Genomic DNA, 25,542 nt, shown 5'->3' on the forward strand with positions numbered 1-25,542 from the left:
TCCGCGATGGCAAGTGACCTCGGCATGGTGATCAGGTGCGGTCGCTCAGTGATGGTGTCCAACTTTAGCCTGGTGGTTGGGTGGGTTGGGTGCCTGCCAGCTAGCTCCATGATGCAGTCAGCCTGACTCGCCTGCCAGCCCGCTTCGCAACTGAGACCGACCAGTGATGGTGCCCGACCTTGGTCATGTTTTGCTTTTTAGTGTAAAAATTCACTTGCATCAATGGAATATCCACACTGCAAATTTGTTGAGGACAACATCACACATTAGGGATGCATTTAAATGCACCATTTCATGGGGAAAATCACTTGAAATTTTAAAATAGTGATACTTATTTCATGCACCGTTTCAAAACTACAGAAGTTAAAGATGATTCCATCGAGGCACAAATGTGGCCCGATCACAACACTGCTATGCAGTATGACTAGCAAATAGGATACAAGGACAAACCTCAAGATATACACTTTGGCAATCCTATACAAAAGGGGTCCTACTAAACATTCTTTCATAAAATAAACACAATATCAGAGAACACAACAACAAAAAGAAAAACTGAATTTTTACAACCCCACACGAATTGTGGGACTTCATCTTGAAGGGCTTCTTACAGGTGCAATGGTTTAGCACATTGGACTCACATCAGGCAGACCGTGCTCCTCTGAGCTCTCTGGAGGCTGCCCTCCTGGCTGCAAAGGACCAGCTGAGGTACTGTCCATGTCTGGAGCTGATTTCTCCACTGGACTCTGGGGAGTAGGAGCTGTGCCGGGAGGCATCACTGCTGAGGTGAAGCTGGCCTCTCCTTAGTCCCCCTGACATTGCTGGTGGGGGTTCATCCCTTTTAAAGTGGTGTCCAGTGCTAGGGCTACAGCATTCTGGGTGTTCTGTCAGGAGTGAAAGGGTCAGAATCAGAGGACTGTCTCTGAGGCCTCTCCTGTTGACCTGGCTGGCTCGTTAGGTGGTGTGACACTGCTGGAATGCTCATCACTGATGCTGACATTCATTGTCACTTTGTCCTGGAGTGCACTAGGCACAATCGCTGCAGTCTTGGCACTTAAGTTTTGCTCAGATTGTTTTCCCCAAGTTTTTGGTAGAATCTCCTGATCAAAGTCATTAAATTTGGAAAAAAAATAATAGTAACAGTATCTTTTCCATTAAGTCCTTCAAAGGTAGGATTCTCACAAAACTAACCCACATTTCTGCTCTTTCTCTCACTAGGAAGACTGGTAAGAAGAAACCTATCTCCAGACAAACTGACAGGTCTACTCTTGGTCCTTGGTGTATGCCTCTGCATATCATTTGTTGCTCTATCAGATCACAAAAGAAGTGGCTTACTGGTTTTACAAATGTTGTCCTCCTTTTGGGGTGATAATTCGAGTTTTTTGTTATCAATGAGACATGCATCTTGCTGGCATTCTGATTCCTCAAATGATGTAGTTGATTCAAAATTTTTGCTTTCACTATCTGCAGTGTGGATATCTTCCTTTGAAGAAAAACATGGTGACTTCCTGTAGTGTTCTGAGGGTCTTTCTTTTGATGATAAAGAGGCTTTGAAGGACAGCTGTGATCACCCTGTGTTGGAAGAGCACCTGCACTACCCATAACAACCTGAGGCTGTGGGGACCCATGGAAGATCTTCTGCGAGTAAGTAATGAGGAACTCTATCAACTGGGCCTGACTGGAATATTCAGCAAGGGAGGAGATGGTGACAGGAGCAGTCGTGGGCATTGGCCTAATGATACTGGGTCCGAAAATCACTCCCAAGTGTTTGGAGTTCATCTTGTTTTCTTCTGCATGATCTACTACATGCATGAGGTACTGAGACTGTTAAACTTGGATGTTGGCAATTGTCTTAGAAGGTCCTTGCTTTTGAGAATAATTTGCTTTATTGCTATAGACATATTTGGATATTTTTTATCCTCAGGGTCTTCCTTTTTGACTGCTTGTTCTTTACTAACATGTTGGATCTCTTTGGCAAGGTCTATAAAGTCCTCATAGAAACAGAATAAAAGAAGTGGTTCTGGGACCTGTTGAAGGTATAATTTTAAGATCTCACAGATGTCATGTGAAGTAAATGCTGAAATGTCCACCAAGTGCCTTCCATTCTCCACAGGTCAACACAGCTTTTCAGTTCTTGTTTTGTTTCCACCCACACAATAGATCCCGTGGACACATAAGGCTCTCTTCTCAATCTCTGAGGCACAGATTTTGAGTATGAAAAGAAAGCCATTGGGCTCCTTTTGGGCCACTTGTGTGAATTCTGCTCCAAATAGGTGTATATTTCCCAGAAGTTTCTGGTGGCCACAGATGATGACTAAGTTGTTCAGACATTTTTGATGACAAACAAGGAGACACTCTTCAAATTCGACACCTTGGAACACTACAATGCCTTCACAATCTCTGCATTTTGTGGGGAATATCAATTGTCACAACTTGTGTGTGACAACTGCTTTCAGCATCAGTGTTTTCTTAACTGGTCCAAGGGCAGTGGTCCCACTTGTGGAGGGGAAGGTGGCTGTCTTTTACCTAAATCATCTGCAGGAGACATGGTTCCACTGGATGGATTTTGTAGAAGCTTTGGATGGAAGTGGTCTGGACTTCAAGATTCTGAATCCACATATTGAGATTCACTTCACCTTCCAGGTCTCTCAGAGTCACTAACCATCCCAAATGTCCCTGATCTTACGAAAGGAGAACCTGTTAGGTCTGCACTGTTAGACCATCTGTCCTCTTTGATTTTATCACAACTGTTAGGAAGGTACACAACATTCTCTATGGGGTCAGCAGAGCATCTGTCCTCTTCAATTTTGTCACAACTCTCAGGAAGAGGGACAGCATCCTCTGAAGAGTCAGCAGGGCCATATCCAGATGTCTGGGAACTACTCGCTAATGGTTTCCTTCCACTCCCATCAACTTCTCCGGTTGAACTTGTAGCCTTCACACATTCACTGTACTCGTGGCCTGGATCATAGAGTTTGGCATTGTCAGAGAGAGACTGTAAGCTGTTTGCAAGGGAGGCAGGCTGCAGGTGCTGCATCTGGAAGAGGTTAACTGTTACAGCTTTCAGGGTGCGATCACACTGCAAAACAAGTGTCCTGAGTCATATTAAAATTTCTCTCTTGGTACTTTTATGAGCATTTCATCTTTCTTCGAACTTTGTTACACACACTTTGTGGAACTCATTGGCTGCTTCTACTTTGTGAAGGGCTTGCTTTTCCAACCTGCGCTTTCTTGCTAGGTGCTTGTGGAGATGCTTTGCTAATTCACCACTTGAGCCCCGATGCTTCTCCTCTGCACGTAACATGGACAATTTTGCTATTTCATATGCATGTTGACATTGCATGCATAACGATTTTGCCTTTTTGAGAGCAGCTTCTGTTTTAAGCATTTCCTTTTGTTCCTGTTTCCAAAGTTCCTTTATTTCTTTCCTTTGTTTTTCTATTTCATTTTTCTTCCCCAGTAGAGGCTCTAGAAATTTGTTGGCTTGGAGAGCTGCAATTCTTTCTTCTAAAAGGTGATTATTTTGTGTGTCATTGAGGAGAGCACTGGTGAACAGAGACTGCAGGGGCATGAATTTCTCCAGTCCTATGTTTGCTCCAGTTGCCTCTGCCAACTTTCCAGTATTTCTGGTGGACACCAATTTAAAGTGAAGCTTTTCCTCAACCCATGACACTATATTTTTTGTATATATTGCCAAGGTTTTGGCATAGGTCAAGGCCAATTACACAGAGTCAGTGTTTCTTCCCAGCACCTGATCTTGTTGCATAGTAGAAAAATTTCCTTTAATATTGGATGAGTGGACTGAGCCTTGCAAAAAATATATCTCACAGACATTTTCCTGACAAAGGACAGTTTGTCAGGATATTCTCAAAGGAGACCAAGTTTGTAAGGATAATCCTGAATACTCAGGGAGGCAATGAAGGTGGGTGGCTAAGGAAAGAGAAAGAGGTTGTGGGACACAGATGGGGACCTAAATGAGGAGGCAAGTCAATCCTCTGGTCTCGCCCTGTGGCTCCTTCAGCGACAACCCACTCTGGCTGCACAGCGAGCTTGGCAAAGTCCCCTCTGAGTCCACTTGCGACTTCCCATTGACAGGATCAGGCCCCACCCACTGCCACATTTGTTCAGGGCCACTGCATGTCCTCCTCACTCCTGGATGGCACCTGGCCTGAGGCCCACTCTGCAGTCCTGCTGCCCTGTGCTCTGGGCCCCATTGTCCTCTGCAGCTTCTTGCAGTGGTACAGTCGTGTCTTTCACCTAACTTGACCTTCTAGTCAGCATTTCTTTTTGTTCTTTCAGTCCTGCTCTTTATCTCCTCTCCTTCTGAAGTGCTAATAAAGCCAAGTTTCCTCTTTGTATCCCTTGGGTGCCGAATGTCTCCTCGTTTTTTCTCAGTATGTTTTCTCCCTAAGGTTCCAACAGCCAGTTCTGCTCATTGTCCTCAATTCGAGTCTCTCCCATGTGGTCACTCCAGGATTGAGGCCACCCATCATGTTTTCCTTTCCATTATTGCACTTTTCAATTGTGATTTACCCTTGGTAAGTGTTTATGACTTCTACTTACTCACTCCTGCTTTCTTTTATTTGGAATGAACACATGGAATGTAGCCTATTGAAGGAGCAGAGAGTCATATTTCAATCCATGTGGATGGTGCCCACTGATCAAATCAGGGTAATTAGCATTTCCCTCTCCTCATTATTTATGTTTGGAGTCTCTGAGCTCCCCTCTGTTATTTCTTTTTTTTTTAAGATTTATTTATTTATTTTTTTAAAGATTTTTTTTAAGATTTATTTATTTATTTTTTATTGTAAACAAATGGGATACATGTTGTTTCTGTATTTGTACATGGAGTCAAGGCATACCATTTGTGTAATCATAAATTTACGCAGGGTAATGTTGTTTGATTCATTCTGTTATTTTTTCCCTTCCCCCTGACCCCTCCCACCCCTCTTTTCCCTCTATCCAGTCCTTCCTTTCTCCATTCTTACCACCCTCCTTAACCCTAACACTAAACCTAACCCTAACCCTAATGCTAACCCCTTCCACCCCCCCCATTATATATCCTCATCCACTTATCAGCAAGATCATTCATCCTTTGGTTTTTTGAGTTTGGCTTATCTAACAGCATGATATTCTCCAATTTCATCCATTTGCCTGCAAATGCCATAATTTTATCTTTCTTTATGGTGGAGTAATATTCCATTATATATATATGCCACAGTCTCTTTATCCATCCATCAATTGAAGGACATCTAGGTTGGTTCCACAATCTGGTTATGGTGAATTGAGCAGCAATGAACATTGATGTGACTGTATCTCTGTAGTAAGCTGATTTTAAGTCCTTTGGGTATAGGCCAAGGAGTGGGATAGCTGGGTCAAATGGTGGTTCCATTCCAAGCTTTCTGAGGAATCTCTATACTGCTTTCCAGAGTGGCTGCCCTAATTTGCAGCCCCACCAGCTATGTATGAGTGTACCTTTTTCCCCACATCCTCTCCAACACCTATTGTTGCTTGTGTTCTTGATAATTGCCATTCTAATTAGGTGAGATGGAATCTTAGGGTAGTTTTGATTTGCATTTCTCTTATTACTAGAGATGTTGAACATTTTTTCATATATCTGTTGAAGTAAATGAGAACAAAGACACATCATATCAAAATCTCTGGGACACTATGAAAGCAGTACTTAGAGGAAGATTTATTTCATGGGGCGCATTCAACAAAAGAAGTAGAAATCAACAAATAATGACTTAATACTACAGCTCAAAGCCCTGGAAAAGAAGAGCAGACCAACACCAAAAGTAGTAGAAAACAGGAAATAGTTAAAATCAGAGCCAAAATCAACGAAATTGAAACAAAAGAAACAATCAGAAAAATTAACAAAATAAATAGTTGGTTCTTTGAAAAAATAAACAAAATTGATAAACCCTTAGCCACACTAACAAAGAGAAAGAGGGAGAAAACTCAAATTACTAAATTTCGGAATGACCAAGGAAATATCACAACAGACACGAGTCAAATGCTATTTCTTTGTAAAAGATAGAATGGGTTCTTTTGAGCTATTGTCACCCTACTAGGCTGGAGGTCACTAGAATGTCACCCTTCTATCTCTTCTGGTTCCCATTATCCAGCTTTCCCCTAGCATACCTCTCCACCACCTTTCCCAGGCTCTGGTAATTACTAGTCTCCCTTTTGATTGACTTTTTAATTTAATTAATTAATTAATTAATTAATTAATTAATTAATTAATTTAGCTTCCACATGAGAACAAAGAAAATACAGTATGCAGTAGATTCTCTATGTGTCTATCTGTATCTGGTTAATTTCACTTTACATAGTGTCCACCAGTTTTAAGAATTTTGCTGAAAGTATCAAATTTCCTTCACTGTTATGGTCAAATAATCTTTCACTGAATTAATATATATGTATATACATGTATGCTTACACATATGTAATAATCATATACATGTATCTGCATATATATATATATATATATATATATATATATATATGAACAATGAGGTGAATTCTATATGTGGTCTATTGTTTTGAGTATGGAAACAGAGAAGGGACTACCAGTATCTCTTTGATATACTGATTTCATTTCCTCTGGGTACATACCCAGAAGTGGGATAGCAGGATCCTATGCTTGATCTTTGTAGCCTTTGGAAGAATCTCCATGACTGACTGTGTTAATTGACATTCCTACAAACCCTGGGTTTCCTTTTTTAAATTCCCACCATTATTTGTTATGTTTTCCTTTTCTGATAATTGCCATTTTAAGTGAAGTGACATGATAACTCACTATGGTTTTGATTTGCATTCCCTGGGTGGCTAAAGATGTTGAACATTTTTCATGTACTTGTTGGTCATTCATGTTTCTTCCTTTGAGAGTGTCTTTTCAGATCATTGACCAGTTTTCTAATTGGACTTTTTGTTTGTGTTTAGTGGTTTTGTTTGTTTTTTTGTTTGATTGGGTTTTTTTGTTTGTTTGTTTGGTTTAATTTATTTTTATTGCAAACAAATGGGATACATGTTGTTTTGTTTGTACATGGAATAACAGCATACCATTTGCATAATCATACATTTACATAGGGTAATGATGTTTGATTCATTCTGTTATTTTTTCCTTCCCCCCACCCCTCCCACCTCTCTTTTTCCTCTACACAGTCCCTCCTTCCTCCATTCTTGCACCCCTCTCACCTGCCATTATGTGTCATATCCGCTTATCAGTGAGATCATTCACCTTTTGAATTTTTGAGATTGGCTTATTTTACTTAACATGATTTTCTCCAATTTCATCCATTTGCCTGCAAATACCATAATTTTATTATTCTTTATAGCTGAGTAATATTCCATTGTGGATATATACCACAGTTTCTTTATCCATTCATCAATTGAAGGGCATCTAAGTTGGTTCTACTGTCTGGCTATTGTGAACTGAGCAGCTATGAACATTGATGTGGCTGTATCTCTGTAGTATGCTGATTTTAAGTCCTTTGGGTATAGGCCGAGGAGTGGGATAGCTGGGTCAAATGGTAGGTCCATTCCAAGTTTTCTGAGGAATCTCCACACTGCTTTCCAGAGTGGCTGCACTAATTTGCAGCCCCAGTTTTGTTGGTTTTGTTACTGGGATTAAAGTCAGAGGTGGTTAAGTACTGAACCACATCCTCTGCCCCTTCTGTATTTTAATTAGAGATGGGTCTCACTGAGTTGTTTGGGTCTCGATCAGTTGGTGAGCTGGCTTTGAACTGCAGTCTTCCTGCCTCAGTCTCCCAATCCTCTGGGATTATAGGCATGCACCACTGTGCCTGGCTGTGTTCAGGTTTTTTGAGTTCCTTATGTTTTCTGCATATTGATCCTTTGTCAAATGAATAGCTTGCAGAGATTTTCTCCCATTCTGCAGGTGGTTTGTTTTCACTGTTGATTGTATTCTTTTCTTTACAGAAGTTTTTCACTTTACTTAGTCCCATTTTTCACTATTTGCTTTTGTTGTATGTGCATTTAAAAGTCTTATCAAAAACACCATCTATACCAATATCTTGAAATGTTTTCCATATGTTTTCTTGTAGTTGTTCCATAGTTTCCCTCTTATATTTATTTTAAATTTATTTTTATGTAACAAGAAAGAAATAGGGATTGGAGTTTAATCTTCTGTATGTGCATGTCCAGTTTTTCTAGCATCATTCCTGAAAAGGCTGTCCTTTCTCCCATAAGTGGTTTTGGACACTTTGTTGAGATTCAGTTAGCCATAGATGCATGGGATTTATTTTTGGAATCTCTATTTTGTTTCATTGGTCTTTGTGTGAGCATTTTAGGCCAGTACCTTGCAGTCTTGGTTACTACAGCTCTGTCATGTCTTGAGACCAGAAATAGTGATGCCACCAGCTTTATTCTTTTTCTTACTTAAGATTATCTATTCTTCCAGTTTTTCCCCATCCATATGAAAGTCAGAACTCTGATTTCCACCACCTTCTACTGGGCACTAGACACACTGCCTGCTTCTATGTGGTGATGGGTGAGTCAGAATATCAAGGTATCACTCTGCCCTACTTTTAGCCCTAGTAGAAAAGAGGCTACTCCATGTTAGCCTGCTCAAAAATCTAGGGTGAAGATTTGAACAGATTTGGGTCAAGAAAGAATGACTAGGAGAGTTTGGGAAACAATTTTTGCTGCTAGTGAAAGGATGAGCTGATGTGATTTCCAAAGATGTGTTGGGTCTTGTGTACCTACATCTTCCAGTCAACAGTTATTTTCTTTCCAGGAATTTAATAGGATAATCATAAATAATCAAATATTTAGGGATGAGAATATTTTTAAGGTGTTAGTTGCATACTTATTTTGAAGTATAATTTACTAGTTTAGCTAATACACAAATACATTCTCTTCATAAAACATTCAAGCAGTACAGAGACAGAGGAAGTTTTTAAAAATCTATTGCTGTCCAAACACCTGCCTACCCCTTGCCTAAGCTTTGGTTCCAAGCACCCATATTCTTCAGCGTGTGTGGACAGACACATGATTTTCATCATCAACATTTCTGGGCTTATATTTTTCATGTAGCAGTGCATCTTAGTTATTTTCCTGTCCATGTATATAGGGTTACTGCATTTTCTGTCAGCAAACATGTTAAATTTATCTTTGGATTTTACATAATGAGAGATTTCAAGCATTTTAATGGGTGTAGGTAATGATCATCATGGTTCTTACCACTAAAGAGCAATAGGCAGGCATCATGTGACCTCTGTTGGAAATTCACATTCCACAATATGCCAAAAGACCAAATGTGAATTTCATCAAACCCGTAGATCAGGATCAGTTTACAGGAAATACAGGGAGAAGAGGAGCATGTTATTCAGCTCTGTGGGGGTGAAATCCAGACTTGGAAATTAGTGTGTGATGCCAACTTGATCTTTTAGCATAAATTGAAAGAAGAGGGTGAGAGAGAGTGAGAGAGGGAGAGAAGAAACTATGGACTAACAATCTTAAAAATCTGTTGTAAACATCAACTAAAAATAGAATAAAGACTTCAATATAAGACCTGAAACTGAAAACTGTCCCAGATAGAGGTCCAGGGACAATTCCCAGAAGGAAAAGAGGGTCTCAACTCAGCCCTGCCAGGTTCTTGACTTACCAGGGAATTTCAGGATCTGGTAAAAGAGGCACAAACAAAGATTTATTTAGGAAAGTAAGAAGATTTGTCCAGGGAGGAAAGTGATAGAGTCTGATAAACACCAAAAGGGAGGTGTATGGGTGCCAGAGAGTGAGACACCTTTTGGGGTCTCAGGCCATTTATTTTTCCTTTTGCAAACACATTGGTCTTTTAAATTATTTTTCATTTTCACAGACTGCATTTTGATTCATTGTACACAAACAGGGTACATCTTTTCATTTTTGTGGTTGTGCACGATGTAGATTCACACCATTCATGTGATTTGTACATGTAGGTAGGGTCATGATGCCTGTCGCAGTTCACATTCTTTCCCTCCCCCACCCCTCCCACCCCATTTGATCCCACATGTTTTGATATATTTGTGTCTTCATTTCAGAATACTTTCTCATTTCCCTTTACGTTTATTTTTGACCTGGGTACAATTTAGTGGTGTTATATATTATTTCCCTATAGTTAGAAATTTTCTGGAGACCTGTTACTGGTTTCTAATTTAATTATATTGAATGTTGATTATTTTAAATTCACTAATGCATATTGAGTAACACAAATAAGGTCTGATTTGTGCCCTACATACTCTAGGAGAGAAAAATATGCATTCTTCTTGAGTGGAACATTCTATAAATGTTTCATTTAAAATTTCCATTTTTAAAAAATTTCTGTCTGCTTGTTTCTCTCAAATATTGAGAAAAATATTTAAATTTCTTATTAAAACTGTGCCATATTACTGCTTGTAACCCTAACAGTTGCTTCTTTTTTATTTTAAAGCTGTTATTAGGTGTATAAACATCTACAATTTTATGTCCTCATGATGAACTGACTCCTTTATCATTATGAAATTACCCTTTCAATCCCTGAAAGTATTCTTTGCTCTGAAGTCTGGTTCATCAGATATTAATATAGCCATTCCAGATTTCTCAGTGTTAGAATCATATATATTTTTTCTCTTTTAACCTATTAGTGACTTCATGTTTAAATTATGTTTCTTGCATGCAGCATGTAATTAAGTCTTCCTTTTTCATCCAATCTGATAACCTATGTCTTTTAATAAGACACTTACATCATGAATGCACTTTGCTATACCTGATTGCTTTCTATTGTGCCATCTATTCCTTTTTTTTTTTTTTTTTTTTTTTTTTTTTGCAGTGCTGGGGATCGAACCCAGGACCTTGTGCTTGCAAGGCAAGCACTCTACCAACTGAGCTATCTCCCAAGCCTGTGCCATCTATTCTTTTCTCCCTTTCCTCAATGTTCAAGGATCACTGCCGTCCACAGTCATGTGAACATCTTGAAAACACATTGCTTTATATATCTAATACTGTTGTTGCTTCAGTTAGAAAAATAAATCCAAGTTGCCTTGAAACAAAAGTTTCTGGCACCCTCAATAGCACCTTTATTCTTCAGAACCAAACAGCTAGAAACAATTCAAATGCTTATCAGGATAAACAAATTATGGTATGGTCATATTATGGAATACTACTCAGCGATTAAAAAGGAATAGCCGACTGATAGACACAAAAATGTATGATTACAATGTGATTAAATTACTCTAAGCTAACTGAAGGAATTCAGATGCAAAAAACTACACAATGTAGGATTCTGGTTGTCTGAAATCCTAGCAAAGGTAAAATTGAAGTGCCTGAGGCAGAGCAATGATTTTGAGGCTCCAGGAACAGAGGCAGGGGACAAGCAAACTGGACACACACGTTCTGATCTTGAGCACCATATGCTGACAAGACCCCATACATTTGTCAAACGTCATTAAGTCACACACTTAAAATTGATGAGTATGATTTTGGATAGATCATACTCCAATAAAGGCAATTATAATATTTTAAAGAAGAAGAAAAATGGCAGCAGGGAGATTTTTACATAAGTGTGACAAAAATAAATATTTATTATGTATAACATTATTGAAATCCATAATAAAAACAGTAAGATTCCACAGACAGCGTGGGGGAAGAGGGAAAAAATAGTAACCAAAGTACACAGGAGAGGAAAAAGAGAACGTAGTCAAAGTTAGCAAGGGAGGGTCAAGTTCAATGTTATGGACTCCTCCCAGTGGAAAGAGGGCATGTCCAACTCCCTGGGAAGGACTTTGAGCATCTGGATGAGGGTCTGATGTCATTTCTCCTCTATGACCTAGTGAGTCCGGGTGTGGATAAGTGTCCACAGGTAAAGACATTCAGATAGAGTGTCCACAGCAGAGTTAGTTGTTAAAGCCAAAAAGAAGACAAAAAAACTTGATACTTCATAGTAGGAAAGCACCTAAATACCTTTATAATTCATCTTCTGATTCATCATCAAAAATTGCATTTTTAAAAAACTACGATGGGCAGTGGGCTGTACATGTGCAATTCCAGCAACTCAGGAGGCTGAGGCAAGAGGATGGAAAGTTCAAGGCCAGTCTCTGCAACTGAGCAAGACCCTGTTGTCAAAATGAAAAGAGCTGGGGATGTGGTTCGGGGGTAGAGCACCCCTGGGTCTGATACGGAGTTCAAAAAAAAAAAAAAAAAGAAAGAAAATTTTAAATTGCAGTGATGTAACAATGATGTTTTTAAACAGGAAAAGTTCAGATTTATTGAAGGGAAGGTGGCAGTATTACTCCATAAGGTAGAGAAGAGTGGGCTGAGGAAGAGAGAGGCTCATGGCCAACAATGAGCTTTATGTTACTGTAAAACATAAATTTATGACAAATAAGAAATAGAACAAATTTGGTCATTTGTAAGGGATCAGTGTGTATGTATGTGAAAGACCATAAGTAAACACCAGAAGATTAACAGTGTTCTTCCCAGGTTGTGAAATTAGTGGGGACTTTTGTTTCTTCTTCATTTTTGGGGGGGTTTATTGTTTTTGTTGTTGTTTTGGTACCAGGGATTAAACACAGGGATACTTAACCACTGAGTCACAGCCCCAGCCCTTTTTATTTTTAATTTTGAGATAGCAATTTGCTGACGCTGGTTCTGAACTTTTAGATCCTTTTCTGAATGTTTGCATCTTCTACATGGAGATTACATACCTTAGAAAATCAAAATAGGATGAACGTACATGTAAACATTTAAGTATAATTTGTCTCAAATAAGAAATAGCAAATGGGTGTGGGCTTGATAAGAAAATAAGTGAGAACAAACTCCCACTCACCATACTGTGTGGACATAGGTGACATTATTTTTAAGTACATCTATTCATTGACAAACCATTTTCATGGCATATAAAGGCCATGGTTCCTTTTGGAACTTGCTTTCACATCCACCTCTCACTAGTATTGGCTGATTCACAGCCATATCAAGAGTACAATGTTAGACCTGGGGGATTCAAAGGACCAAGATCCCTGCCTTCAAGGCATCCAGAGTTTCATGTGGCGATTAGTCCAAAACTCAAGTTTACAGAAGCAATCAGTAGACCACAGATGCTCTGTCCTCACCTACTAGGAAAAAAAAAGAATCAACTCATTCATTTATTCATTTAGCCACTCAACAAATATTTATTGAACATCTACTAATTTCAAACACTGTTTAATCTTCTGCCTACACAGTAGTTGATAAAGCACAGGTAGTTCCTGTGCTGATGCCTCCTAGGTGATTAACAAGTTCTCAGAAATATAAATGTGCAATCTCAATGTTTTCTCTCAAGGAAACAATCTAAATCCAACAAAAGAGTAACAAAGTGTGAGAGGAAGAGCAAAATAGATGAAGGTCTGGGGGATGGGATCTCTGGAGAGGTGGCACCGGAGCTGAGAACTGGAGAAATGTGAAGGAACCAGCCATGCAAAGCCAGAGGAAGACCAGCGGCAAGACTGGGCTCATGTGCTTCACAGACCAGAAGCCAGTGTAGCTGGAGACAGTGGAAAAAAAGAATGGAAATCAGCACATGGGGAGATGAGGGGGGACACCCAGGCATGCAGGGTCTTGCACTTTCCAACACAGATTTTTTTTTTTTTCATGTGCACCCAGTGCTTTATTAGGTTTCCCACCCGTGCTAGGCCTGCATCACAGGCTGGGACTTCTCTGCCTGCAGCTTCACTCCGGAGCCCGCGAAGCCTGTACCACCCCGCTGGAGCACGATGATGTCGCGCTCTGTGAGCTTGTCTCCATTCACCGGGCCCACCACTCAAGGGTGACAACTGCCCCAGAGGGCCTCAGCACAGCACACGGTGTGGCATTACTCAGGCTGTCACGGGTCACTGCGCACACATAGCGCTCACTGCGCTTGATGAGCCCCACGCGGTCCACCGTGTCATCGAGTGGTGTGAAGCCCATTTAAATTTGGGGAGCATTTTTAAAGGGATTTAAGCAAACAAAAATTTCAAGAGTCATTCTTGGAAATACTTGGGAAATTAGATACCCAAGATGCTACTGTGAACTTGAATCAGCTTCAATGCTCCGTTTCCCTCATGTGTGAAACAGGGATGTTACAGAATAACAGAGTTGTTGTGGTCAAGAGTGAAGAGAGGGTACCCGGCGTTCAGTAAGTACTGCTGTTCTGCGAAAAGCATCAGTCAGTTGACTTAGAGGAGGGGGTTCTTTTGCATTAGAAATATAGATTTATTAACTCTAGTTGGATGTTATTGAACGCCATCAAAAATAGCACTTCGGCCTTGATTCCAAACTGTAGGGTGCACTATCAGCATAATTAAAATGAAAGGATCTAACTCATTTCCCCATCTCACTTCCTTATTATTGTCTAATTGTTTAGAATGTCTGTCTGCTATGGAGACAAAGCAAATAAGCCCAACAAATGGCAACAATGGGGATCATAAAGCAGAGGCCTGCTTCATTAGCAACTTGGAGATCAGCATAGGAAACAGTCAAGAAAGAAACGCAATTGTAATTGGAAATGATTGGACAGCATAGTTGGCTGAGTTGGAGAGGACACACTGTCTGTATTTGGAGGGGTATTTTTTCTTGTTGTTTGTTTGGTTTTTGTTAACCTGGGCTCTTCAAATTGGGTTCTGATAACACCCCAGTGTCATAGCTGAGGTACTAAAGGGGTACAGTGAGTGCCAGGTTGTTCTTCATAATGACACCTGTCCCTTGGGAATCCCACAGAATTTTATTCCGTGTTAACTGTTGTTGTGCCCAAAGGCTTGAGACCCCACAAGGACCACCAGAGACCACAATCAGTGCAAGCAGCAAAGAGTCATTTATTAGCAAGTTCGAACCTGGTCCTCTGCGTCCTTAACCAGTGATGCTAAGAGAGGTCCCGAACCCTCGGTAGCAGGGTTTTTATAATGAAAGGCAAGCAGTTTTACAGTGTTCTTTTAATTGGTTAACATTTGAACAGCTAAACATTAGTCCTCCTCTGGTTGGGTCCGGCCAATCTATTTGATTCTCATTGGGTCCTGCCAGAACTGAATGGTCCTAGTGGAAGAAGGGAGGAGGGAAGGGGTGAACTTTATAGGAGATGAGTCAGGGCTAAGCCCCGCTCCCGTCCTTGACGGATAAGGTCTCCAGGCAACCGCACATTCCTTGGACAAATATCTCTTAAGAACCTTGGTGAGCACAGGGGCCCAGCAGTCCTGTTTGTCCTTGAGACAGTTAGCAGCACAGATACCACCCTGCTCCCAACATTCCCCCCTTTCCAAGAACATTTAGAGAGCCAATCTTGGGTCTCTATTGTTCTAATTCTTGCTGCTTAATGGGCTGATATTGGGCCTTTAGCACCATTAGCTATACTGTATTTATTCTATCTTTAACAAAAGCAATTAACTTATTGATTATACAAGGTCCTATAGTTAAAGCTAGTAACAACAATAATAGGCGTCCTACCATAGCGGACACCAGAGTAGTTAACCAAGGGTAAAAATTGAACCAGGATTCAAACCAGTTCTGACTAGCTTCCCGTTCTTTCTTTCTGTTTGTTAGTCCTTCTCTGACTTTTGCCATGGATTCCCTCACTACTCCAGAATGATTAGCATAAAACCAACATTCTTCTCCCAGAGCTTCACATAGACCTCCTTGCTTACAGTCTTTAAAGGCAGGTAAATTTGGTAATTAATGAGCTCCCGAGATCCTTGACATTTCATTCTTCCAGGGGCAGTCTCCAACTTCCAAAGGCAGATGGCTTCATGGCTTCATTTCCTCAAATTGACCTGATTCCCTATTTCTACACTAACTACCTGTCCTTAATTCTGGCTTCATTCCCCCCTTTAGCTTTAGGAACTCCTAACTGCTGTAAGGAAAAGAAAGGGGGCGGCGATCTTTCTGGCTGCTTCGAAGCTGAAAGCGGGCAGCGAGGGGCAAGCAGTTTGGAGTTCCCTTTTTTTAAAAATTGGGTCAGTTGAGGGGTCCAAGGTAGAAGTCTGGTTGGGGAAGAGGAGGTTGTAAACTCATCTGGGGGTGGGTGCTTCTATGATAGAAGAACAAAAAGACATGAGTACTGAAATGAGAATAGTACAAAGTAAATGTTGCAGCATCTGAAACATGCCACTGAAAATCATGAAAATGACAGAAGTCAATCTCTCACCAGGAGGTGGAAGAACTGAGAAATTGTTCCCATAACTAGGCCTAGCAAAGGCTGGAGAGGACAAGGCCTTTATTTGGGGACTTTAACATTGTCCAGGTTATCAGGAATGTAAACACAATATTTAACTCTTAATGTCATTGAGGTCCCCAGAAAATATAGTTTAGCTACTTAATGTCATCTGATTTTTGTAAAATATTCCTTTATTGGTATAACCTGTGTTTAGTAGAGATCTCTATACTTCTGTTACTTAGGGATAGATAATCATATGAGCAAACATAGATAAAGCCTACCTGTGACTGTAGGTCTTAAACTGACTAAAATCTTCTGACTCTGGCAGTTTTCCTTGATAGTTATCAGGCACATTTGCCTAAGAATCTTTCTTTTGTAGCTTCCACTCTTAATTTTAGTGGGTTAACACAAGTGTACATCTTAAGTTACTTTTAACTATTATTTCTTTTAAATGCCCAAGAATGGCTATCTTTTGGTTTTAACTGTTTTGCTGGGTGTCCAAGACCAAGCTGGTCAAATTGACCTGGTTCCTGTCTTGTTAAAGAGTCAGCTGAGTTTCCACTCATAGAGAACTTAAGAGCAGCTTCTTAGCTCCATTAGTGCCATTGGTTAGGCAGGGTCTTCTCGATGAGGTGGCTTTCCTTGAAAGCATTAGGGGTGTCTCCCTTTTTCCATGACCCTCCTCTGCAGCAGATGCACTGAGTGATTCTCATCCTCTAGTCTCAACAATCTCCTTGATCAGGAGGTTGTGTGACCCAGAGTTGCAGCACTCCTTAGAGAAGTCCTCTTATTCCCTGGGTTCAGGCTGACTTTGAGGGCAAGATACTGTTTTTTTCTTGGCCTCTGTATTTAATTCCAATTTCTAAGTTTAATCTTAATCATCCAGCAAGCCAGTCTCACCAGTCATACAGTAAGAGTACTGGGCTTTAACTTTAATGTCCATAACTTTACAGTCATTTACCCTTTTATTAAAGTACTACCACATACTATCTGTTTTGAAGGTGATGGCCTATTATCACAAGTTACCTAGGTTGTATGTTCTGGAAGCAGCTACTTCTGCAAAATAGTAACAGGCAACAGTTTTACAAAATGAAATTAGCAAGAGTAAAAACATATTTAGCTTGTATAATAGTTATCTTGAATTTTGGCTGAGTTCTACATTATATACCCTGTTTGAGATCACAGTAATCTTTACAACAAACATCAAACTTTTGAGCACAACTTTAAATGAGTTAAAGTCTGACTTACTTTGGAGTCATTCTAACATGTAGCAGGGTGAGGCAGAGCCTTATCTCAGATAAGGCAGGGCTCTTCACAAGTCTTAAGTAAAATGTTCTAATCCTAAAACTAATGTTTGCCCCTTTTGCCATGACCAGCATGACCAAATTTTCAAGTTCAGTGAGGGTCAAAGGAGTATTAGAAAATAAAGGTTTATAAACACAGATTTTGAAGATTAAGCTGAGATCAGATGGAGCTCTGTTCTCTGATGGAAATGCAGATCTAAAGAGTTATGTTAGCAACATTTATACATGTCTTATTATTAGGTTAAAGACTATGTAAGAATTATTCTTTGTTTTCAGGAGAGTTACAGAGACTAGACCATCTACATAATTTTTTCCCACAACTGCAAAGTACAATGTTAGGAACTCCGTGTAGCTCTCAAAGAAGTCCATTGTCCAAAGTTACTGTAAGGTGGGCAGGAACTAGAGAAGGGAACTGATGAAACACTGGTTATCTAGCAAAACAATTTCTTTCTGCCCAAGAGCTGTGTGCCTGATATCAATGTAAGAGCTGATAGGACTCCTGTACAGAGCCTCCCCAGGGAGGCTACTGCCACAGCAGTTAGGCATCTTGCGCTCCTACACAGGAACACTCCCAGGCACCAGGCATGCTACAGTCATGAAGTCAGGGACCCCAATCTCAGTCATTGTTGTCCCATTTTTTTGCTATAGTGCATTATACTCTTTCTTAAATGTCATTTTAAGAAGTTTACATATATTGATTTCTGAGTCCATATGAACATTAGTTAACACAGTCTAACATTATATCCAAAACAGGAATCAATCAAAGAAAGGCTGAGAGAGCTTTTAACTTTTCTTTTGTGTAGAAAATGCTTTCACCTTCTACAATATGAACCTTTAAACAAATCAGGCTGTCACTAACTCTTAGATATACATTTACATTTAAATTTTTAACTCAGTGAAATAAGTAACCAATTTTACATATACCTTACTGATAATATGTCCCATAATAGAAAATTAAATGATAGAAATAAATCCCCAATAAAATGTACTCTTTAAGTTTAATATTACCAGTACAGACAAATTTATTCTGGAGAATAGCAGCTTGACAAATTTCCTGCTTTAAAAACTTGTATACCTGGAAAATATGAATACATTTAATATACAAGGAGTGACCATTTCACAATTACCTTGACACTTTAATCTTACTAAATTCAGTTTTTAAAGAAAAATGTAGACTCTGTAACACAGTCAATACTCTAACAGTTGTTTAACCATAATTGTATACACCCCAATTTTTAAGACTAATTGTTCTAAAGAATAAAACTTAATAGACACAAAGTTAAAAGTAAATTAGTGTTTCTAAGAAATCCTTGCCATTTTACCATGTCATTTTACCATATAGATTAAACTTTGGTTTATATCAGAACATTAGTATTTCACCTTAGGAAAAACCTTAAATAGCTTTAGCTGTCTCACATACACAAAACCAACTTAGTTACACACAGACTTGTTGAAACTTGCCCTTTACTTACACACAGACTTCCTTAGCACTTACTTAGACCCTCATGTATTCCATCACACAGGCACTTTCTTACCCAGAAACATTTTCTTTTCCTTTTATTAAATATATTTCCAAACCCAGAACCTTTTATTTTCTCTTTCCTATCTGTTGACCCCTTTTTGTCCACATTCTGAAACAACTCTTATGAAATTTTTGAATTTAGACAAATTACTCTGATTTAACAAGATAAAATACTTTGTGGTTTATAGTACTCTAACTGAAACACAGTGAAAGGGGAGGTGGTAACTCTAAATCCAAATCTAAGAGCTCCTTGGAGCTTTGCAGAACTGGAGGGGGAGCAGGGGGAAGTGGTAAGGGAGCAGATGGAATGCTCACCTCCGAGTTGAGGTTTTATCTGTTAGAACATAACTCTTAATAACCTTGTTTTTAGTAATGACACAAAGCAATTTTAAACCCTTTTTAATTTACCAACCTATGAAAACAACAATAATGTTTAAGTATGTTACCCCATGTAATTTAAGGAGTTAAAAGTACTTGATGTTATTTAACAATGAGTATTTTAACTTTGCAAATTAATCAGATGTCACCAACAAACACATTTGAGTAATCCCATACATGTTAACTCTAATTCACTTATTCTGTAAAATCCAAGATATTAGACAAGTGTCCTGAACAGTATTTGCTGTCTTTTTCCTGTTGAAGAAAAGTCCTAGAAACAATTGATATTAGACATTGTTTAACATCAACATTCCATTAGTTTGACCACCTAGAGACTTGCGAGTTATTTCTAAAGACATTTTACTTTTATTAGTTTACCCAATTTAAATTGAACCCTTTTAAATCACGTGAATAAAAGTATTTGGATCCATTTTTAAATTTTAATTTTAGGAGCACTCAGTTTTGATACAGACAAAACATGACATTAGCACGACATACAAATAATACAAAATCAAAGGCCTTGTAAATTTATAGGTGAATCTCCATTGCAATGTAACAGATATTCAAAAACTCTAGTTGAATAAAAATAGAACTGATCAAAAAGAAAAAAATCATTTACGTAGGTATGCAGGATCAAAATTATGAGCTCAAAAATACAGCATTAAAGAAAAACAAAACAAAACAAGAATCCTAGAGAATGAGTTAGTTCTGGGTAGCAGGCCAGAAGTTTAAAACGTACACCTTTTTTTTCTTTTTTTCTTATCTTCAGGTTACCCCCATTTCCCGCTGAGACTGCTGCAGCCTACATTCCAATGCAGGCTTCAGCAAGGCCAGGCAGGGGGGAGGGAGGATCACCCAGGACTTTTTAACCCTTTTTCTTCCTGGTTGAGAAATCAGGTTAGGTTTGAATGCAGAAAAATCACAAAACATTATTTCTTACTACTTTTGAGGAATGGAGCTGCTGAGCTCTCTGCCTAGGGGAATTGGAGTAAACAAATCTCTCAGGAACAAGGAGAAGGACTGTAAAGTACCCTGCAATGAGTATCCCTAAGCCTAAGATCGAAATAACACAATGAAGAAGTTAATAGAAGGCAAGAGTAAAGACCATATAGTACAAGACACAAACAGACAGACACGTAGTGCGCTAAATCAAAAATTGGCTAGCTGGTACTTTGTCAACAAAAACAAACAATTTCTGATTGTGTCAAAGAGTTGCCCAGATGCGACAAGTCACCCGAATGGAGCACAGAAGCTGCCCAGATGTGAGAGTCACCCAAATGCGACAGAGTCACTCAGATGCAGTGCAAAAGCTTCCCAGATGCAGCACAGAAGTTGCTCAGATGTGACAGAGTCACCAGATGTGACAAGTTTGCCCAAATGCAGCACAGAAGCTTCTCAGATGTGACAGAGTCACCAGATGCGACAAGGTCGCCCAACAGGTCGAGGGGACATCTCCCGAGACCCTGCTGGGGTCCTATAGTGCGTCCGCCAGGACTATGCCAGCCCAGAACCAGAATCTGCAGGCAATCCAGACCAGAAAACACATGGCAATGCCTTACTCACCAGCCGAAGATGTCACTTATGACTCTAAGATTAGGTGTCTGGGTGGGCTTGGGGCATCCCGGACGAGCCCCCATATGTTGTGCCCAAAGGCTCGAGACCCCACAAGGACCACCAGAGACCACAATCAATGCAAGCAGCAAAGAGTCATTTATTAGCAAGTTCGAATCTGGTCCTCTGTGTCCTTAACCAGTGACGCTAAGAGAGGCCCCGAACCCTCGTTAGCAGGGTTTTTATAATGAAAGGCAAGCAGTTTTACAGTGTTCTTTTAATTGGTTAACATTTGAACAGCTAAACATTAGTCCTCCTCTGGTTGGGTCTGGCCAATCTATTTGATTTTCATTGGGTCCTGCCAGAACTGAACGGTCCTAGTGGAAGAAGGGAGGAGGGAAGGGGTGAACTATACAGGAGATGAGTCGGGGCTAAGCCCCGCTCCCGTCCTTGATGGATAAGGTCTCCAGGCAACCGCACATTCCTTGGACAAATATCTCTTAAGAACCTTGGTGAGCACAGGGGCCCAGCAGTCCTGTTTGTCCTTGAGACAGTTAGCAGCACAGATACCACCCTGCTCCCAACACTGTCAACCAGTCCAGGAAGAAGACAGGCAAGGAATCAGTGCTTCTGTTAAACACAAATACATGAATCACCTAAGTAAAGACTCTGTCCTATGTCTTGCCACATTTCTCACAGAGTTGACTTCCCAAAGCCCAAGGTCTGCCCTTGGAACATGTATATGTATATGTATATATATGTATGTATGTATATGTACATATATATATGATACAATTTTTAAAATAGTCATTATCTTCAATACATTTATAATACAAAAGGTTACACTATAAGCAGAAAAAGACAGACATTATTAGTTCCAAGGTCAGCAGTGATAATTTTTAAATTCCCCTCATTTAAAAATGGAGGCTCAGAGAGGAGACTGACCTGCCTGGGATAAAAGGTTCAAAAAACAAACAAAAAATCAGAAATGGAAAACCCAAGTCCTCTGACAACAGTAAGAACATATAAGAGCTGCTGTTTCTTATAAAAGCACTGTAGGCACTCTGCTGAATGGTTCACATACATCATTGAATTCCATGATTGTGCAGGAATTATTAATTTTATTGACAAAGAAACTGTTGCTCAGAGAGATTTTGCAGTGGGAAGTAATATTAGGATTTGAATCTTGTATCTGTTTACTAAGCCTTGCTTGCAACTGCTGAATGATCTGACATCTCTAACCAAGTCCAAAATATGAGGTCAGTGCCTGGCATGGTGGTACACACCCATAATCATAGCTACTTGGAGGCTGAGGCAGGAGGATCTCAAGTTCAAGGCCAGTGTTGTCAACTTAGGGAGACCTTGTCCCAAAACCAAGAAGGCCTGGAGTGTAGCTCAGTGGTCAAGTGCTTGCTTAGCATGTGTGAAGTTTGGGTTCCATCCTCAGCTCCTCAAGAAAAAAATTATAAGGAAGTAATGTGTCCAACCATCTCCAACAACAGAAGCAGAGAAAACGGTGATAGTTGGGAAAACTAGCCAAATCCTATGACTATAAACCATCAAACCATATCCCATCACCTACATTTTACACAGCTCATGAGCTAAGAATGGTTCTATATCATTCAAGAGTGAAAAAAAATCAAAAGAATTTTTTGTGATATGTGAAAATTACATAGCACTCAAGTTGCAGTACTCAAGAGAGTAATGGAACACAGCCATGCTTACTTATCTGGGTATTGTTTATAGTTGCTTTTGGACTTTGGAGACAGAGCTGAGCAGTTGACCCAGACTGTGTCACCAAGCTAAAAGTATTTACAATCTGACCCTTTTTAGAAAACAAAATTTGCCAACCCTCACCTTAGGCCATCTTTAGTACAACTGAAAGAAACCAGAACATGAAGAAATAGGTACATGATTGATGTTCCACACTTCTGGGTAGCAGAGGAAGGGTCGTGTGGTAACAGGAGAAGAGGACTTGCTCCACCTCAGTAGCAGAGAATTATTTTGTCCACAGGGGTGGTTCATGTCCCTCAAAAATGGAACAGCTGGCAGGAGAGCCACATTGATCATCCTGTTGAAGAGACCCTTTCAAGGAAAATGCCAATCTGGAAAGTAGTATGGAGATTCCTCAGAAAACATGGGATGAACCCATTTTGACCCAGTTATCCCACTCCTCAGTTTATACACAAAGGACCTCAAATAAGCAAACTACAGTAATGCAGCCACATCAATGTTTATAGCAGCTCAATTCACAATATTTGAACTATGGAATCAATCTAGATGCCCTTCAGCAGATGAATGGATAAGGAAACTGTGGTATATATACAAAATGGGATATTATTCAGCCATAAAGAAGAATAAAATTATGGCATTTGCAGGTAAATGGATGGGATTGGAGAACATCATGAGAGGTGAAATAAGCTAATCCAAAAAACCAAAATCTGAATGTTTTCTCTGAAAAACAGATGCTGATACATAAACAGGGGCAAGGGAATGGGACATAAGTGAAGAATGCAGGAATGTTGGATTGTGTAGAGGGAAATGAGGTGGGGAGTGGGCATGGGGAAGGAAAGATGGTAGAATGAGACAAACATCATTACCCTGTGTACATGTATGTTTGCACAAACGGTGAGACTCTACACCATGTACTACCATAGAAATGAAAAGTTGCACCCAATTTGTGAACAATGAATTAAAATGCATTCTGCTATCATGTATAACTAAATAGAACAAACAGTCAAAAATAAAATATAAAAAATTTAATAAAAAAGGAAAAAATAAAATGTAGGCCCAACACTCCAACATACCCACTGACTTCCTTAACAAGACTCCTAAAGCACATGAAATAAAATCAATAATCAATAAACAGGAGGGCATCAAACTAAAAGGTGCTTTCACAGCAAAAGAAATAATCAAGAACATGAAGACAGAGCCTACAGAATGGGAGAAAATCTTTGCCACCTGCACCTTAGAGCATTAATCCCCAGGATATATGAAGAACTCAAAAAACACCAAAAAATCAAATAACCCAATTAATAAATGGATTATTAATAAATGCCCAATTAATAAATAGGCAAAGGAACTAAACAGATGTTTCACAAAAGAAAAAACATGGTCAACAAATATTTGAAAAAATGTTCAATATCTCTAGCAATTAGAGAAATGCTAATTAAAACTATGCTGTGATTTCATTTCACTCAGTCAGAATGAAAATTACCAAGAATGCAAGCAACAAATGTTAGAGAGGATGTGGAGAAAAAGGTTCACTCATACATTACTGGTAAGGCTACAAACTGGTGCAACCACTCTAGAAAGTAGTATAGAGATCCCTCAGAAAACCTAGAATGGAAACATTTGACCCAAATTATCCCTATCCTTGAAATATATTCAAAGAAGTTAAAATTGGCATACTACAGTGCTGCAGCCACATCAATGGTTATAGCAATTCAGTTCACAATAGCTAAACTGTGGAACCAATTTAGGTATCCTTCAACAGATGAATGGATAAAGAAAAATGTGGTATATATACATGATGGAATATTACTCAGCCACAAAGAATGACTTTATGACATTTGCAAATAAATGGATGGATCTGGAGACTATCATGCTAAGTGAAATAAGCCAGTTCCAAAAAGTTAAAGGTCAAATGTTTTCTCTGATAGGTTGAAGCTAACTAACAATAAGGGGGAGTGGGTAAAAGAAAGAATATAAATTTAATAGATTAGACAATGGGGAATGGAGGGAGGGAGTGGGGACAGGACAAGGAAAGACAATGGAATGAATCTGACATAATTTTTCCATGTGCATGTATGAAAACATAATAGTTAACCCCACCATCATATACATTGGTAAGAATGGGATCCTAACTAGAATAAGATATAGTCCATGCTTGTATAATCATATCCAAATGGATTCTGCTGTCATGTGTAACTAAAAAGAACCAATAAATAAAGAAGAAGAAATCTAGATTTCTGGTCTTCCCCTAGCAAAAATCCCTTTCTGAAATTGTGTGTATAACACAGAGGTTTTGCAGCATATGCACATTTAATGTAAATTTAATAATATGTGCTGAGAGAAAGAGATAGAACTCTTTAAGTAGTGTGGATAATTCTCGGGTCTTTTCACTGAAGTCATTCACACACCATAGCTCAGGACAGGAGACATGAATATGCTGTTCTCTCCATCTTAGTTCCCACCCACATCTAGAAGTGAGAGCAATCTCATCATGCTGAGTGTAATTCTAGTATTTAACAATATGTGCTCCTCAAATTATATGCAGTGCAAACCACTGACCAGGTTCTCAACTAGATATGAATATGGCACAATGTAAGCCACCATTCTGTGTAATTAATATGCAACAATAAAAAAGAAACTGTGCAAATGCCAGTGAGAGATAACAAAGCAGCTATAGTGAACTTTATAAGTGATGGTGGGTTAGTATAGAACATAGTAATATTTAAAAGTTTCTTTTTCCAAAGGAGGTTTTTACTGAACTACTATTTTTGCTTTGTGTGCTAACTTTAGTTTCTAATTATCATGTAAGATATAACTTCACTACAGGTGTCTTAACTTTTGTAAAATCTGCAAATCCAAATTTCAAGCAATTAAACAAAACTGAACCTCATATGGAGATAGAGATGGGTTGGGGG

The 25,542-nt window shown here is 39.3% G+C and overlaps 1 pseudogene; it reads right to left on the reverse strand.

Moving 5' to 3' along the window:
• Window positions 1-620: 620 nt before the first annotated feature.
• On the reverse strand, window positions 621-6,675 carry LOC124974042 (rho GTPase-activating protein 29-like; annotated as a pseudogene).
• Between the last annotated feature and the right edge of the window lie 18,867 nt (window positions 6,676-25,542).

The sequence above is a fragment of the Sciurus carolinensis genome, unplaced genomic scaffold (genome assembly GCF_902686445.1).
Source record: "Sciurus carolinensis unplaced genomic scaffold, mSciCar1.2, whole genome shotgun sequence".
NCBI lineage: Eukaryota > Metazoa > Chordata > Mammalia > Rodentia > Sciuridae > Sciurus > Sciurus carolinensis.